Consider the following 17120-nt stretch of genomic DNA (forward strand, 5'->3'; position numbering starts at 1 on the left):
TGGTGGCAAAGAAGAAAACTTACAAGACCCTCTTGATACATTAAAGCAGCTGGTTAGAATTGGGTACACTTTAAACATTTTAGATAAAAAAGGAAATGCACTTCGGCCTTTGGAGAGCTCAACAAAAGACTTAATATTTACCTTAGTGTGCATGGTAGTATCAATAGCTCATATCTTGGATTCTCTTTCCTTATTGTCTAGCATACAAAACAGATGCATGAAAAGGCAGCTGTAAAACAGCCCTAAAATAGACAACCTGAAAACACTTCAGAAAGCTAGATGGGAAGAGTTTATAAAAACCCATCTGACCATGAAAGCCAGAGATCAAGTATAATGCAAATATAAAGAAAGCCATTAACCTCTGCCTTCACCCCTGTTGGGCACTGGTGTGCCTGTGATTGCACACCATAATGGCAGTGACTTTGAGTAAACCTTGGTGTGATTTGTCAAGCAATCTGAGGCCTATAAGATGCATCGCCAGATTCCAAATGGAGTCTGCCTTGTTAGAGATGATCGGTAAATACTGGTATTAGTGTCAATCCACAGAATTTCTGTCTTAGTTACACCCTTCAAGTTTTTCTCTCCCAGAATTTCAAGCACAGAGAGTGTGTGCTTTCCCGAATGAGATCTACATTCATATTTACCCAAGCATTCACATTCATCTCTTCTTCCCTAATGAGGCAAGAAATCCAGGCAGACTCTGGATTTCAAGAGTTTTATTTCCATACCATTATCCTCATCAAAAAGCATTTATTAAACACCCAATTATAGATAATGCTGTGAAAGCCTTCATCTCTGTATAAAGAGAACTATATAGACACAAGCCTAATCCTCTAAGAGTTCATAATCTATTCAAAAATGAGTGGCAGGCACAGATTACAGCTTTGACGCCTCTCTCTGGTTTGTAACAACTCAGAGAGATTCAAAGTGTCTCAAGAAATGTCACAAATTTTCCAATATAAAATGAATGGCAGTTTAATTTTAAAGATAACTGGCATATCAGTGGATAGATTTCACCACCACTGCCACCACATACATAATTCCAATTTGAGACTAATAGCCACACTTTGGTTACAATTCAGGAAGATGAGTTTCACGTGAAATATCCAGGTAATGTGGAATCTAGAAAACGTAGACTATACATATGGACTTTGATGACATAGAAGGGTGACTTTACAAAATGGAATAAATCTAAGCTAGACAACCCCAGAAAAATTGTGATCAATTACTAGCTTGTAGTTTGTTCTAATCAAAAAAGAGCCAGTCCAGCATCTGCTTCATATACCAGTGGGTCTACCTTTTGGAGATCAGGTTTGGCATGGCCTTAGATCCCAAACAGTAACCACTAATAGTGATATAAATAACACAGAGAAGGACACTTCCTCCCAGAGGAGAGGAGACATGCCAGCACCAAATCTGCGGCTCTTTCCAGGCAAACAAACCCAAATTCAGACCTGTATTTGCCACTTGCAGGCTGTGTGAACTTGGCAAAACCATTTAACTTCTCTGCACCTCACTTTCATCTATAAGAGGGACATGACGATTTCTAAACACAGGGTTATTTTAAGAACTTTATGAGGTGACTTACAAAATGTCTAAATGTCATACTGTGGACACCCAGTATGAAGGGTTCTCTTACTTTTGGTGATGTGAGTTCTCCCTCATGTAGCAATAAAACAGAGGTCACCAAGTGGAAGTTTGCCTGTTTTATTTTGGCTAATAGAATGCTTTAAACATTTAAATTAAATGCAAATTTAAAAAAATCAGGAAAACAAATAAAGTATGGATTTTCAACTTTCCTTAAAAAAAAAGAAAAAGAAATTTCTGGGGTGCCTGGGTGGCAGTTAAGCGTCCAACTTCAGCTCAGCTCGTGATCTCACGATTCTTGAGTTCAAGCCCCACATCAGGCTCTGTGCAGACAGCTCAGAGCCTGGAGCCTGCTTCAGATTCTATGTCTCCCTTTCTCTCTGCCCCTCCCCTGCCTGCACTCTGTCTCTCTCTCTCTCAAAAAAAAATTAACATTAAACTTTTTTAAAATTTAAATTAAAAAAAAATTGAAGCTTCTGGCAAAACTACAGCCATCTTTTTTGTAGGCAATCCATTCACTGATCCTAAAAAAGGCAATCCCTTTTAGAAGAGGCTTGTTCTCTTCAGGTCTTCACAGACCTCACCCAGCAGGGAGTCCTCATTCACTGCATGTTCTAAGTTTCCATGGACATGTGATTTCCAAAAATTTTTTTTAATGTTTATTTATTTTTGAGAGACAGAGACAGAGTAAGAGCAGGAGAGGGGCAGAGAGAGCCAGAGCCAGAACCAGAAGGAGCTTGAGTCTTTCAAAACCATTAAAAGGAAAAATCATTCTTTGGCCCAGAGAAAAGCAAGAAGCTGTTCATGCTACTTGTCTCAATTTGTAATTCCATGAAGAAAACAAAGGAAGTCTTTTTCTCCTTTTCTGGCTCTATTCCCTCCTCAACTACATCTTAAGAAAACTTTTTCTATGCCTTGACTTTGGTCTACCTACTTATGATAAGGCCTAGGAGAATCAGTACTTCATCATTCTCCCTGGATTAGCTTGTTTGATACTGACTCATTCTACCAGGCAGATAAAATGTGTCAGCACAAGATCTTGTTTGTGGTAAAAGAACAGTCCAGTCATGGGCTTGTTAAAGCTCCAACTGAGTTCTGTATAGCCTCAGGACAAACACTCGAATGGAATGTTGGCTCCAGGGTCCATGTCCTAGGGAGTTGTTGAGGGGTGGGTCTAAGAGCCAGGACCTTCTCTTGGGGCTTGAAAAAGGATAGGCTAATATGAGTACAACAGGCCCACCTAAAAGCTCATCTTTAAACATCTTTTGTAAAATGGAGATAATAAATTTCAGGTTTATTAAGGATTATTTAGCATAGTGAATGTTAAGTACATGCATGCAAGAGAGCATATAGCATAGGAAATGGCACAAAATGGGAACTCGGCAAATATCAGAACACAGGCCACTGTATCAGAGGACTCATTCAATCAAAGAAAGAATTATTGTGGTATTTTGTCACCAAAAGAGTCCCTCATCAGAACCCCAAGAAAATGTTTCTCAACAAATGGTTTCAGGACCACCCTTATCAGAATTACCTGGCATGCTGGTTAAAAATACATTTTTTCTGAGGCTTCCTCCCCCCCACACATAGATACACATACATACACGCACACCTGCTGACCTATTATTTCCTCATTAACCTCTCCTTCAAGGACACCATGCAATGAAAGACTAAACAAAGAAAATCATCTTCCTTTCTATGTCCTAACTAGTAAATGGATTTGCCACAGACCTTGAGACCTAGTCATTCTTCAGACTCTTACTCCAGCAAGTCACATATAACACATACAACACTGCCAACATCAGTCAATAACTAGCAAATTGGAAAACTCTGGCAGAGGCTGCATTTGTTCTCTCAAGTAATTATTTATTTAACTAATGGCTGCTGACTTTGCTGAGCACCCTGGTACACAAAGAGTGATGATCCACCTTCCTCTAAGACACCATATTCAATTAACCAGAGTTCCCCAAAGTGTGTCCCACAGAACTATAGTCTCAGGGGGACCAAAGTATACCAATAGATCAATTTAGGATTGGAAATTAAGAATACTGTCCCCCTCTTGGGGATTCATACTACACATTAACATATAAAGGCAGTGAGAAGTCCTATAGTAAAGAATCCTGTTAAAGAACTCTGCTTAATTCTAGGTTTTCCATACTCATGTGACCAGAGATCTCTGCTTTTGTAGCTTCTGGATAACATTCTGCAAAATCATTTTGGGAAACTATCAGGATCACTGTGTAACTTGTCTTCCAAACCAGTCACTTTAAGTAAAAGGGGAATATTATTCATTAGTACCCTGGAATAGCAGATATAATGTGGGTCTGTCCTAAAGAAAACAGGACATATGGTGACTCTAACATATTGCTCCTCCTTTTGTTTAGTGTTACATAAAACCCACCTTTGGGCTTAACCCTGTGCCAGGCCCTAGGACCAGCTCTGTCTCTGGTCAGAAAGAATGAATAAAAGAAGTTCAAGACCCAAAAGCCTTAATCCTGAATCTGTTCTGCTTGTGCTCCTGACCTGACCAAGCCCTTGTACCTCACATTTTACCATTCTTCCCTGTTCTGCCCTGACCCCAAGTTGTTGCTTCAGGCCTGCCTGAAGATCCTATACAAAGATCCTATACACACTGGTCCTATACAAAGATCAAAATCTCAGCCCATATTGTAGATCCCTGCCAGACATCCTGAAACCAATCATCTGTTTTCTCCTGGGCTCCCTGTAAGGATTTCCTGGCTTCTTGGATACTTTTCTATTGTCTGCTGCTTTCCTGGCCTTTTCTTCCATGGCCTCTTTAATTTACATCTGGCTTCCTGTGCTATTCACAAACCTCACTATCCTGTTACCAACCAAGCCTTGTTTTATTTTATTGTGTGTAAGAATGGATTTTTTAAAATAGCCTAAAGGTAAAAAAACACTCAATAATATTTTGCCTAAAGGTATTATTATGCTAATATGCCAAGACCTACAGTTAACTAAATAAACAGATTGCAAATATTGTCATTAAGTCAGGTAAGAGCTAATAAGTTACCAATAGACATTTACCTATCCTCACACTTCTGTCAGTGACATTTAATATAAAATAAAATGACACTGTTCCCTTCTCAAGTAACTACAGATTCTTTAGTACATTATTTATCCTTAGATATTATCTGATGCAAAAATAGAGCTTTCTCAAAAATACATAGTCTTTAAATTATCAAAATTCACCCTGGACACAAACTCATGGCATTAGGCCATGGAAGAGAGTTCTTGAGAACAGGCAAACACTGCTGCTCCCTTCCTCAACCATCCTCTAGCCATTTACTCTCTATCTCCTCTTCTCTGTTTGAGTAGTTCAAGATTTCTAACAGCATTTCAAAACAAATAGAAAGGTAAGGGAGTTTAACCATTGGGTACCATTTCTTACATCTGTCCTAAGAAGCAAATTTCTTATCAGGGTAGCTAAAGCACAACTGGGTCCAGTTAGTTTGCAGACAGAAAGTAAAAGATGACATTTTTGATGGGCAGACTACTGTTGGAGGGGAAAAAAGGAAAATAACAAACATAAAATTATTTGATCAAGCCCTTATGCATTTTCCAATTATTGCTATTCAAATACAGAAAAGAGTATTCATAGACTACAAGACTGTGTTCAGTAAGCAGACCTGCAGCCTTACTACCCAGCAGTCTCAGTATATAGCCTCAAATCCAGTGTTTCCCAGAAGGCAGATGGCCCGTAGATGAGTGAGAAAATTTATGGACCAAAGTGCAGCAGATATGTTAATTACATAAACTAATATTTCCCCTTAACATGCTTTCTTTTCTAGGCATAAGGCAGAATCAACATATGTAATGAATGCATTGCTAGACAGGTAGCAGGCAGGTGATAAGGCTCCTTAGTAGTTTTTCAATGTGGCAGATGTTTCTCTACCTGGAGAAGTAGATTGGAAATGCTGGTCACATGATCTCACATGAGGCCCTAACAGTGACTAGAAGAAGAAGGAGGACATCTTTGGGACAATGTCTTTGGGCCTTTGTGCATCTCTTTGGAGAGCCAGTGTTCAGTCTTGGCTTGGCAGGTATTAGGAATCCTGGGAGGAGAGGCTACACAAAGGAACCCTAGGCCAAAGTTTCTTGAATTGTATAAGGCCCTCTAATGCCCTTTCCAGATTTAATATTTGATAATTTTTATTTAAAAAATAATAGGATAAAAAATAAGTAGGATCTCACCCCCAACCCCATGTCTATCTGTATATCTCTTTCTCCCTGTGTTGGGATCACAGAAAATATGAAACAGACTGACAGCTATGAATGGGTAATGGGTAGCTCAGGGGTAATTCATTATGTCTTACACTTCTTCATATCAACTACCTTCATATCAACTGCCAATGGGAGACAACTTCTATTGTTGTTGAGAAGGGAGCAGTGTCATTTCCCATGATCCTTGCCTCCTGGTATTCATGCCCAAATGTAATCTTCTCCACTTTTTTAGATCTAGTGAATTGCTTTTAATGAATAAAATACAACAAAAGCCATGGGACATTGATGAGGGAACATAAAGCAAGCTGAGGACAAAGAACAAGCTAACACCCCCACCCCCCCAAGGTGGGATATGTGTGACATTCCTCAGGCTACCCAAGAACAAAGGAAAGGAAAAAGAAAAAAAAAAAAAACAATGGTTAACTGTTCGAGATCACAGTCATATAGGACAGGAGTCTCCATCAGTCTACAAATGTCTTAGCAAATGACAAGAAAAAGACAATCTTATCAAAAGCCTAATCTCTGGAAACCTATAGACTCAGTTTCCTGGAGCCCCAATATCACCCTCCCCTCCATAGTGATGTGGAGAACAAAGGCAAGAAAGAAATGGTAAATAAAATTAAATTTCTTCATAACCTGCAGCCCATTGACAAATACTTGAGATAGGCAGAGTAAAACACTCCTCCAGGAACTCCCTACCTTTTTGATATCTTACCAGAAGGAAAACAACCTTAGCTTGACAAGCATGACCTGAGGTATCTTGTGAGTCCTCTTTAGCATATGAAAGTCCCTTTGGAGTCTTCCCTTTTGTCTTTACCTCCCCCAACTCCATAGTTTCTAACCAATCACAACCCCAGTGCAGCTCTTCTGCCTACAGGTCCTGTCCTGTGCTTCAATAAAATCACCTTTTTGTACCACAGTCATCTCAAGAATTCTTTCTTGGCCATCAGCTCTAGACCCCCACCACCACTCCAAAACACCATCAACGTGACTTCCAAGTTTATTACAAAAGACTGTAACTTTGGTCTTGTTCATACTCTCTGGATCTTCTCACTTTCTTTCTCAGATAAAGCAAGCTGCCTTGTCATGAGCTGTCCTATAGAGAGGTACTTGTGATAAGGTAATGAGGGAAGCCTCTGGCCAACAACCAGTGAGGAATTGAAGCCCTGAATCCAACAACCTCCTTGGAACTAAATCCTGCCAACAACCACATGACTGAACTTAGAAGCAGATCTTTCTCCATTTGACTCTTAAGCTGACTACAGCCCCAGTCAACACCTTGATTATAGCCTTGTGAGAAACCCTGAGCCAGAGGACCAAGCTAAGGCATGCCTGGGTTCCTAACCCACAAAACTGTGGAATAATAAATGCTGTTTTCAGCTGCTAAGTTTTAGGGTAATTTGTTATGTGGTCATAGATAATTAATATATACTGTTTATGGAAAATGGCATGTAGTAACCAAAAGAAAGGGAGAATATACTAGGAATAGGGCAATAAAAGGGATTTGATCATTTGCATTTACCTATATTCTCTAGCTTCCAAGAAAGAGAAAAATAGAGTTACCTACTCCCATTAATGGCAGATGAAAATCAGAATAAAGATTTGGATTATAGTGTTTAAGCAAGTAAGTCTTTAAGGGATGGGAATATCTTATTATAATCCCATCACGTAGCATAATAGCTGGGTCATATAAAATGCTCAAAAAACTTTGCTGAATAAATAAAACAAGTGAATGATTCCCTATTTCAGTCTAAATAGCAATGACTACACCCATGTGAATGGAAACCATGATAAGGGAGACTTTCCTGGCACCTCTATTAACCTGCAACCATTTTCCTATGTAGCTTGTATCCCCTTTGAATCCTAAGGGAAGGTAGAGCAAGCCTTTCCTAGTCAGACACTCTTAGTACCATCCTGTACTTTTCTCTTCACTCATCCACATGTTGGGTGGGTGTGGGAGGGGAGCTGGAGGTCTAAATATCCAGATTTACTAAACAGACAAATTAGGGGCTAACCATCCTCTTTTATCACCTAGAAGGCAGCTTTTCTTTACAAAGTATTCCTTAAAATAGGAGCTCCCCTAGCACCTCCAAGTACTTGCTTCCAGATCATTAACCATGTAACAGAGAAGCTGAGGAGGAAAAGAAACTTAAAATGTTCTCTTTGTTAGGAGTGACTGCCCTCTGACAATCAATCAGAAGGAAGACAAAGCATCCCTGAAATCGCAATGTTCATTAACGGAAAGATACGTTTCTATTTACAGAGGAAAAAAATGAAGCAAAACTCTTAGTTTCTGGAAAACAAAGTTTCCAGAATTCTGCTGAAGAAATTGAAGCACAACTCTACCTCTTAGACCTGCTCTGATAAACTGGATTCTGGGGATTAAGGTAAATAAAACAAAACACACACACACACACACACACACACACACACACACACACACTAAAGTTAAGAAAAATAAAGCATCTAAAAGAAAACCAAGAAGGCAGGCATGCTATGCAGAAAAAGATTGATCCCAGTGGTCCCCACCTCCTGGTGTTTTCACCACTGTATAATCTCCTGCTTTTGAATGCAGGTGGAACTGGTGATTTACTTCTAATAGAAGATGGCAAGGTTAATGGGATGTCATTTCTGTAATTACCTTATATAAGACCATAACTGCTATCATGTTAACAGTCTCTCTCCATCTCTCTCTCTGCACCCCATAGCACCCCACCCCCCAGCTTTGAGGAAGGAAGCTGCCATTGTTGGGAAGCTCACAAGGCAAGGAACTGAGGACAACCCCCAGCTAACATCCAGCCAGGGACTGAGACCTTCAGTCCAACAACAGTCCAGAAATAGAATTATGGCAACAACCATGTGAGCTGGGAAGTGGATATTTCTCCAGTCTAGCCTTCAGCTGAGACCTCAGCCCTGACTGAAACTTTAATTGCAGCCCGTTAGAGATCCTGAGCCAAGGATCCAGTCAAGCTGTGCCCAGATTCCTGACTCTCAAAAGCTGTGACATAATAATGTGTGATGTTTTAAGCTAGTAAGTTTGTGATAATGTGTGAAACTGCAAAAGATAACTAATGCATACTGTTATAATCTTCATTTGACACAAAGCTGTAAAGAGTTATGAACACATATCTGTCCTGTGTTGTATTTACAAGGAGCAGTGGAAAGACAAGAGAGGCCTCATTCTTCAGTTGAATTGAGATTCTTCTTTGCACCAGAAGTGTGAGTATATTGTATTAGGTGTAAGAAGAATGACCAGAAAGTCCCTGAGACTTTAAGGATGGACTTTAGAGGCCCATATGAAAGATAACTCACATTTGTTGACAATCTGCCTGTGCCATGCACTATGCTAGGCAACCCTCTACCTTCACAAACATTATCTAATTAAATCTTCATAATAACATTGTTTTAAATAGTAACGGTGGTAGTAATAAAATAAGGGGAGAAATGAGGAGCAGGTAGGGGAGGAAAAAAGAGAAATAATAGGTAACATTTATTGAATAACTTATTATGAGCCTAGAACTTAAGTACCTTAAAAATATCATCTCATTCAATCCTCTTAACTATTCAAAGAGGTAGGTTATAATTATTGTAACCCTTTATAGCAATACTATGAGGCACAGAGAAGTTAATAACATTGCCCAAGGTTACATGACCAGTAAAAGATAGAGCCATGATTTGAACTCAGGCCGTCTAGCTCTAGAAAACCCCATATTTAATCCTTTGCTTCCAAACTGCATGGAAGTTACCACTGTGATTATCCTCTTAAATGTGATATTTTTCCAGGGGTTTTCCCATGCTTTTGCACTAAGACAGGTCACAGCAAAGTTAAATGTAAGCACCATCACTGTATCTTACAAAGCTATAAGTCCTATAAGCCAAACATTTATTACCCTTACCCCAACCAGGTGTGAGAAGGAATGACATAGAGATAATATCACACATACCCTAAAGTAAAAAAACTGGCCTTGTTTTTCCAAGGTTAAACTCTTTCTGAAATATACACAGAGACATACAGAGTTTCCCACTGGGATCCCACCTGCCTGGACAGTGTATCAGAACAGAGTCCCAGAAATGTCAGACAAGTCACTGACACAAAGACAGAAATCAAACCACAGAACAAAAGAGCCAGTCCCAGGAAGAAAGGGTTTTAAATTTCCAGGCCGGCAAAAGCAGCTGGAGGACCATTTCCCTCTGCCTGTGCTCAATTGTTCCTGCTTTGCCCTCTGTCCTTGGCTGGCTGCCCCAGCGACACTCCCACCTGACATTGGCCTTCTTCAGACACACTGAACACTCCTCAAGGACAAGGACTTACATTTATTCCATGAAAGGTACACTGGGTACTGTGCATGTGCCAAGTAGTGTGGTATGTGCTAGGAATCGTTCTACACTTCCATTTCTCATAAAACTCCAATTCACTCCTTAATGCTTAACATGTGTTGGGTCCTTGATAGATTGCTGGATGAACTGGGAAGGACTTAACTGATGAAAAAGGGAAAGGAGGGATGACTGAATGTAAACTCAAACTACTGAAACTATTCTTCTAGGACAAAAAGAAAGGCCTTGGATCAATTCACTTTGTGATCTTCATAACAACTCTATGATGTATGTTTGATTATTGTTCTCATCCCACAGATGAGGAAACTAAGGCTCAAATAATATAACATCCAAGGTCCTATAGCTAAAGTAATGGTCAGGATTCAATTCCAGGCAGTTTGAGACTATAGTCCATGCATCCATCCACCCACCCATCCATCTGTCTAATTTCTATTTATTGAGTGGCTATTTGCAAAGTGCCAGGTACCACACTGGAAGGCAATATATTTCATGATTAGATGCATGGATGGATGGATAGATAGATACATGGATGGGCAGATAGATGAATGGGTAGATGGGTAAATGGATGAATGGACAGACAGATGAATGGATTTACTATGTAGATCTACAACAGTAAACAGGGCGGCAGATCAAATGTGGTGTCTATTTCCAGGTTAGTGAGAACAGCAAGTGATAGCTTCTCTCTTACAAATCAATACAGTTCCTCTAAGGCTGGGGCTGTGGCTTCTTTCATTATGTAGGTGGTGGGTAGGTACATTCTTTAAGAGGGCCATAGAAAGATGGCAAGGCAGATTTATAAGTTAAGGGATAATGAGGCCTCAGACAATGTGATTGCATAATTGGATAACCACTAATTATGTTTGTGGCTGTGTTGGCTGGAAATAATGACAAAGGTAATCAAACCTCATGTTCAGGGGGGAATGTATTACCTTTTCTGCTGTCTTTTTCTTGGGCACCATACACTCTTGCATTTTTCAATGAAAACTGGGCACCTAAGGGACTTGAGAGTGAATGTTAAGTGGATCTAGATGCTACAACACCTTATCAGGAATGAACAGCCAGCCATTCATTCAGTGCCATAGTTGTTGACATCCGTTTCACAGTAAATAATGACATAGTAGCACACAGAAAACTGGAATCATAGAGTAAGAAAGATGTTCTTGGTACAAAAAAACACAGGAACCAAAGCAAGCATCTTAAAACCCAAGTGAACTCATGTTAGTCATCTGCTCAAGCCTCTGTAATGGCTCCCCATGTCAGCACTGAATAAATGCTCGAGTAACTTCAATGGCCAAAAAGACCCAACATGCTCTGGTTCCCAGTAGGTAACTCTTCTCCCTCTTCACTCCACTCTAGACATGCTGGCTTTACCTTCCCTATGTATCTACATGATTATCTCCTTCGTCTTCAGATCAAATAGATGTCTCCTTCTCCTCCTATCCAGTACTCCTATCCATTTAAGCTGATTTGCCTTGTCTTTTTCTAAAGTGATCATCACCATGTAATATATTATGAAGGTAAATTATTTGTAGTGTTTATTTTTTAACTTCCTTTGTCTCCCTCTACCAGAATATAAGCTTTACAAAATAAAGAATAGTTTTTCTCTTTTTGCCCATCGATATATTCCATACCCCTAAAACAGTGTCTGGTACATGGCAGACACTGGGTAAATATTTATTGAATAAATAAACACATTTTACATTTTTGATGGAAAATAAAAGAAAATCACCTACTTAACTTCTCTATTCTTAAAGGAGTGGTCCTCCAAATTAAAAAAAAAAATTCACGTGAAAACTCCAAAACACATGGGGGAAAAATCCCAAATTGAAATAAATATTTTAAAAATCTGTATTGTATTTGTATTAATGAAAACCTGTTGACTTTTTTCCCCCCTCACTTTCAACTATGATCTGAGGAGGTAGGCTTTCCTCTGACTAATAATGTATAATGAAGAGGATACTATAGTTGGTGTCTTGGCATTCTGCCCCACAATATTTAAAAAATCACAATAAAAATTAAATACCTAAGCAATGCCTGGAGACTCAATCCAAGTCATTGGTGCAAATTATATCAGTTTCTCATCCTTCCATTTGCTTCAATGAAAACTCAAGCCTTCACAACTCCTATAATCGACGTGCTACCTTTGTTAAGACTGTTATATCACTAAATGAGAGTAATGGGAGTAAAACACAGAAGTGAGGAAAGAATTAGGATGGGTGGATGCAGTGGAAAGTGCAATTACCCCATGATGGCTGATTTATAATCATATAAGTTTCTTTGGAAGAAGAATCTGCCCAGGCTCATAGGGTAGGCAACAAGAGGCCAACAGCCTATTGGAATGGTTCTAATCAGGGATCCAGGCTACTCTCATCTTCAGTAAGGGGTGGGGGTTTGTTGTGGGAACTCAAGGCACTAGGTGCCTGCCTCTTCTTCCAAAAAAAAATCAAAACAGCAGATTTCCCATCCAGGGCTTGTTTCTATTACATAATGTAAGAAATTAAGAGTTTTTTTCACTTATTTTCTAAGAAGACTCACCAGTGTCACTAAGCAAGCTCTAAGATTTGTAGTTTTTGTCACAGTATGGCAGAAGCTTTGCTTCTTGCACAATGAAATTATCCCAGATAATAGGTGTAAAGCATGACACATAGTAGGTGTCCAACACTACTTCTCTTCTCCTTTTTCTGTTGGGACACAAAGGTAGAAACAACTCATCATTGCTATTGAGATCTCTGTGTCTTGCTTTGTTTTTTTTTTTAAATTTTTTTTTAACATTTATTCATTTTTGAGAGACAGAGAGAGACAGAGCATGAGCAGAGAAGGGTTGGAGAGAGGGAGACACAGAATCTGAAGCAGGCTCCAGGCTCCACGCTGTCAGCACAAAGCCCGACGCGGGGCTCGAACTCATGGACCGTGAGATCATGACCTGAGCTGAAGTCGGACGCTCAACTGACTGAGCCACCCAGGCGCCCCTCTGTGTCTTGCTTTGGAGAGCAAGAGATCATCTTTTATTTCAGCATTTAGTTCTTTCCCTCACAAGTAAAAATTAGGCACCATTACGTACTCCACTCTCTGGGACCTGAAGGTTCCTTCTGGGTTTCTAGAGGTTGTCACTTTTACTCATTCCAGTGTAGTTGGGATGAAAATTGACAAGAGAAACTATAGTGACATCTCACGTGTGTACCAACATGCAACTTTCCCTGAACACACACACACACACACACACACACACAGTGTTTGACAAAACAAAGAAGAAGAGGCTTCAGGGGAAAAAAAAATAAAAAAATTTTTTTCAGGGAATGCCAGGTTCCTCAGAAAGGGTGCTTGAGCTTCTAAAAAGAAGCCTGCTAAGCAAATGATTCCATATTCTATGGACCAATCCATCCTGCTTTTACTTCAGAGCAACTTACTTGGAAGAGCTGGGCCCCCTACAAAGAGGCCAATCTGATTCAGTTAAAGAATTGGTAAAATATACCTCATCCTCAGAGGCACCTCAGGCTATTAGGTAGTATTCCAGTGTGTTATTTCATTAAAGAGAAAATGATGGGGATGACAGACAACAAAAGTCTATGTTAATTTTTAATAGCAATGCATTTGCTTGATTTGGGTGGTGATTTATTCATGCACTTCATAATAAATACATATGGTAGCCTGGAGATATCTCTATCTGCATCTCAGGGTAGGAACCATATATTTTATTGGGTTGGCTCTAGACAGAGAAAAGAAGTATATCTAAATGATCAAGGAGTCAGCCTGTGGGGCTGCAAATATTCTTTCAGTGGCTACAGCCACATAATCTGTTGCCTTCTTCTCCCATCCAACCCTTACCTAAGGTTTCAGCTAAACCATCCATCTCTGAAATCCCAATTCTGATGACTCACAATTTTTTTTTTTGCCTACTCCTATATCATTAAGTTTGAAGAAAAGAAATAAAACAAAAAGAAAATCTCTGGAAGTCTTCTTCCAAGTCAGTGTGGTCTCACTATCTTTAACCAAGCAGCCAAACAGGCCACATATGGGTTTTTCTATGTGACTAGGAGTTAAGCATTTCTTCTGACCCTGCTTCCAATTGAATTAAAGAGAATGACTGAAAACCACTTGCCAAAAATCTACCTGGTGACCTAAGCTTAGTGTCTTTCACATTGCAACAGCAACTTGAAAGTTGGTTTTAATCAGTGATGTCAATGATATCTCAAAAAATACAGCTTAATGAAAAGTATCTCTGCTGTGGATGGGAACTTCATTTCCACACTTGTGCTAAATGACTCTGTGACTCTCTGGGCAGCAGTCTCTTCAAAATATCCAGAACAAAGGGACCCAAACACTGAAATCCATCTCTCAGGAGAATAAGCAAAAGAAAACAGTGTTATCTTTTCACTTCCTCAGTAGGCATCTTACATATAGGAAATGACACGTCCACAGGCTGAAAAGTTATTTCAGCATTTTTATTTCAATCCATGCTGACAGTATCCTTAAATTCTGAGATAACATATCTGAATCTTAAGTAGGTTTTGTTTTCATATTAACCTGGCTTGATTTTAGTTTTTGTTTGCATTTATTTTGTCACCAATTGGAACGTACTGGAATTTGGGGGTTTTGAAATATTTTTAAAAATCTGTTTTACGACAATAGTGAAAACAATTTCACCTCTAAGTGTCAAATGTTTCCTCTTCCAATATGTTATCCTCTACATAAGGGTGACTCCATTCCTATCACCAAGAGGAAGAATATAAGCTTTCCTCCAAAGAGGGTAATCCAAAGATGAGATTCATTTGGAATTTCTCCTAATTACCAATCAGGTTTGTCAGAAGATGGTCTGTAAAAGTTTGGAGCAGCTGGGAGGTGGGGACGGGATATAAAATGCACACTATCCCCCTGAAGAACATTGGCAAATGTATAAAGGTCAACCATTTGTAGCAGTTTCCTGTCACTTTCTAGCTATCCTTTGGTTCTGAAACATCATCTGAGGGGTATTTCCCTCTAAACACTTTCTGTGCAGAAACAGAATGGGCCACAGATACATGTAAAGACAGAATCAGAGGGTTGGAATGTAATCATTAAGATGAGCAAGTCCATACAGGTTTCTTAAACTAAATTTTATACTTAGCAAAGTTATGCCTACACACAAACATATTTTTAGATATATAAAAGATGATAGTCTTCACCATTATAAATGCTGGCTTCTATTATTATTGAGAACTTGAATCCCTGTCTAAATCAACAGATTGACACCATGCCAGAGTCTTCTTACCCACTATCTACGTTACTTAGTGATATTATCCATCGAGTTCCTATGGGCATTTATGTCTGGGAACCTCTGGCTGGAATGGGGGTGTGTATATTGGGGGAAGATGGTGGTAGGAATAGTGTATCTGTGTGTAAAAGACCATTAATATGTCATGTCAGGGAATTTGGACCCGGTTTTTAGCAATATTTATAATATACCCACACTAAAACTAATATACCTAAACACAATACCTAGCACCTTTTCAGTGCTTATCAAATGCTGAGAACCACATTAAGTACTTTGGATGCATAATCTTATTTAACGTTCATACACTCCTTTGAGATAGGCAGAGTTCTTCACTTTAGGGATATTAACATGTCTTTTCTTTTATAAAATAATGTGAAATAGGTGGCAGTTTTTAAAATGTTTAACAAAATCTTAGAAGTCCTAAATTGATTACCAGTATAAAAAATCCAAAAATCTTTGGGTCACTGTATTAAGAAATCTTCCCACTGTATAGCCACCCACCCCTCTCATACTCTGTACCTTGGACAAATGGAAGGTGGAAAGAGTTTCTCTTTTCTTAAGCTTTTACTAGGTCAAAGACCATCTATTATGTATATCGTGTGTATTATTTCATTTAATCCTAAATATACAACAAACTTACAAAATTATTATTACTTATAACATCTGACTGATAAGGAAATAGGCTTGGAGAGATAAGTAACTTACCCAGGGTGAACATGGACCAAATAATAAGTGTCAGAGGCAGGATTTGAATCCAGCACCTGTGTGGTCCCAAACACCACATCCTTTCTATAACACCCTACTAATGCTAGGGCTCCCATGGGAGGATTTGAGAGAGAAATTAGTAATTTTTTTTTTAAAGAAAGGAGAAAATTTTATCAGACCACTTCCCAACTGAAGATTCCATAGACTCTACTTAGTGATTCATGGATACTATCTTTAGACAGAAGAAGTCAGTTTGAATAGCACACACCTATGTGATACAGAGTTTGTGTTTGATTTGGGGTAAGGAGTTGGGGCTCTATGGAAATATGAAACTGCTTTCTTAGCACAGTTATGACTCAGTCTTTATTCTCAAAGAATCATCAAATACATGACATATACCAGATATTGACAGTTTTGTGTACGTATATTCACATATATGTAGTTGTATGAGCCATAGCTCATATTAATTTGCAACCCTGACAATCACAGAATGCCCAATAAGGAATTCCTGTCTATACAATGAATGTGAGAAGACATTCTAATCCAAGGAGCTTTTGTGAGGTTTGAATGTCTGCTAATCTTCCTTTTCTTCTTCCTCATTCCTGCCAGCTTCATTCAGAGAGGACAACAAAGAACTTACCCCTAAACTCCCTCTGGACATCATTGGCCTGTGACCTTGGCCACATGGTAGTGGCAGGAAGGACTTGACCAGAATCCCATCCATTTTCCCTCCCCCTCTGGGTGGTCAATGAGCTGGAAAATGAAGGACACAATGCAGGTTTATGAGACCATAATTAGGTCACAGCTGATCCCAATCCCCATCATCTGGCAGCTGGGGCCAGTGGACCAGCACATACTATCCATTTTCCAGTGGTGCCCAGCTTGAAAACATTCTTTCTTCCGTATAGTGCCCCCTCCCCAAAGCTCCTAGGAGAACAGCAGCAGCTGGCCCCAGGAGACCCAACAATGCAGTTCTTCTCTGTATCTGTCAAAAAAA

General features: G+C 39.3%; 1 protein-coding gene across 1 annotated transcript in view; it reads right to left on the reverse strand.

The window, feature by feature from the left end:
* The window catches only part of NRXN3 (neurexin 3), an 896926-nt gene extending 880037 nt beyond the window's left edge, over positions 1 to 16889 (reverse strand). Inside the window, exon 1 of the mRNA XM_049614079.1 lies at positions 16764 to 16889. The gene's annotated coding sequence lies outside the window, so the exon portion shown is untranslated. The remainder of the gene's footprint in view (positions 1 to 16763) is intronic.
* Positions 16890 to 17120: the final 231 nt, after the last annotated feature.

This window comes from Panthera uncia, assembly GCF_023721935.1.
Source record: "Panthera uncia isolate 11264 chromosome B3 unlocalized genomic scaffold, Puncia_PCG_1.0 HiC_scaffold_1, whole genome shotgun sequence".
Classification (NCBI taxonomy): Eukaryota; Metazoa; Chordata; class Mammalia; order Carnivora; family Felidae; genus Panthera; species Panthera uncia.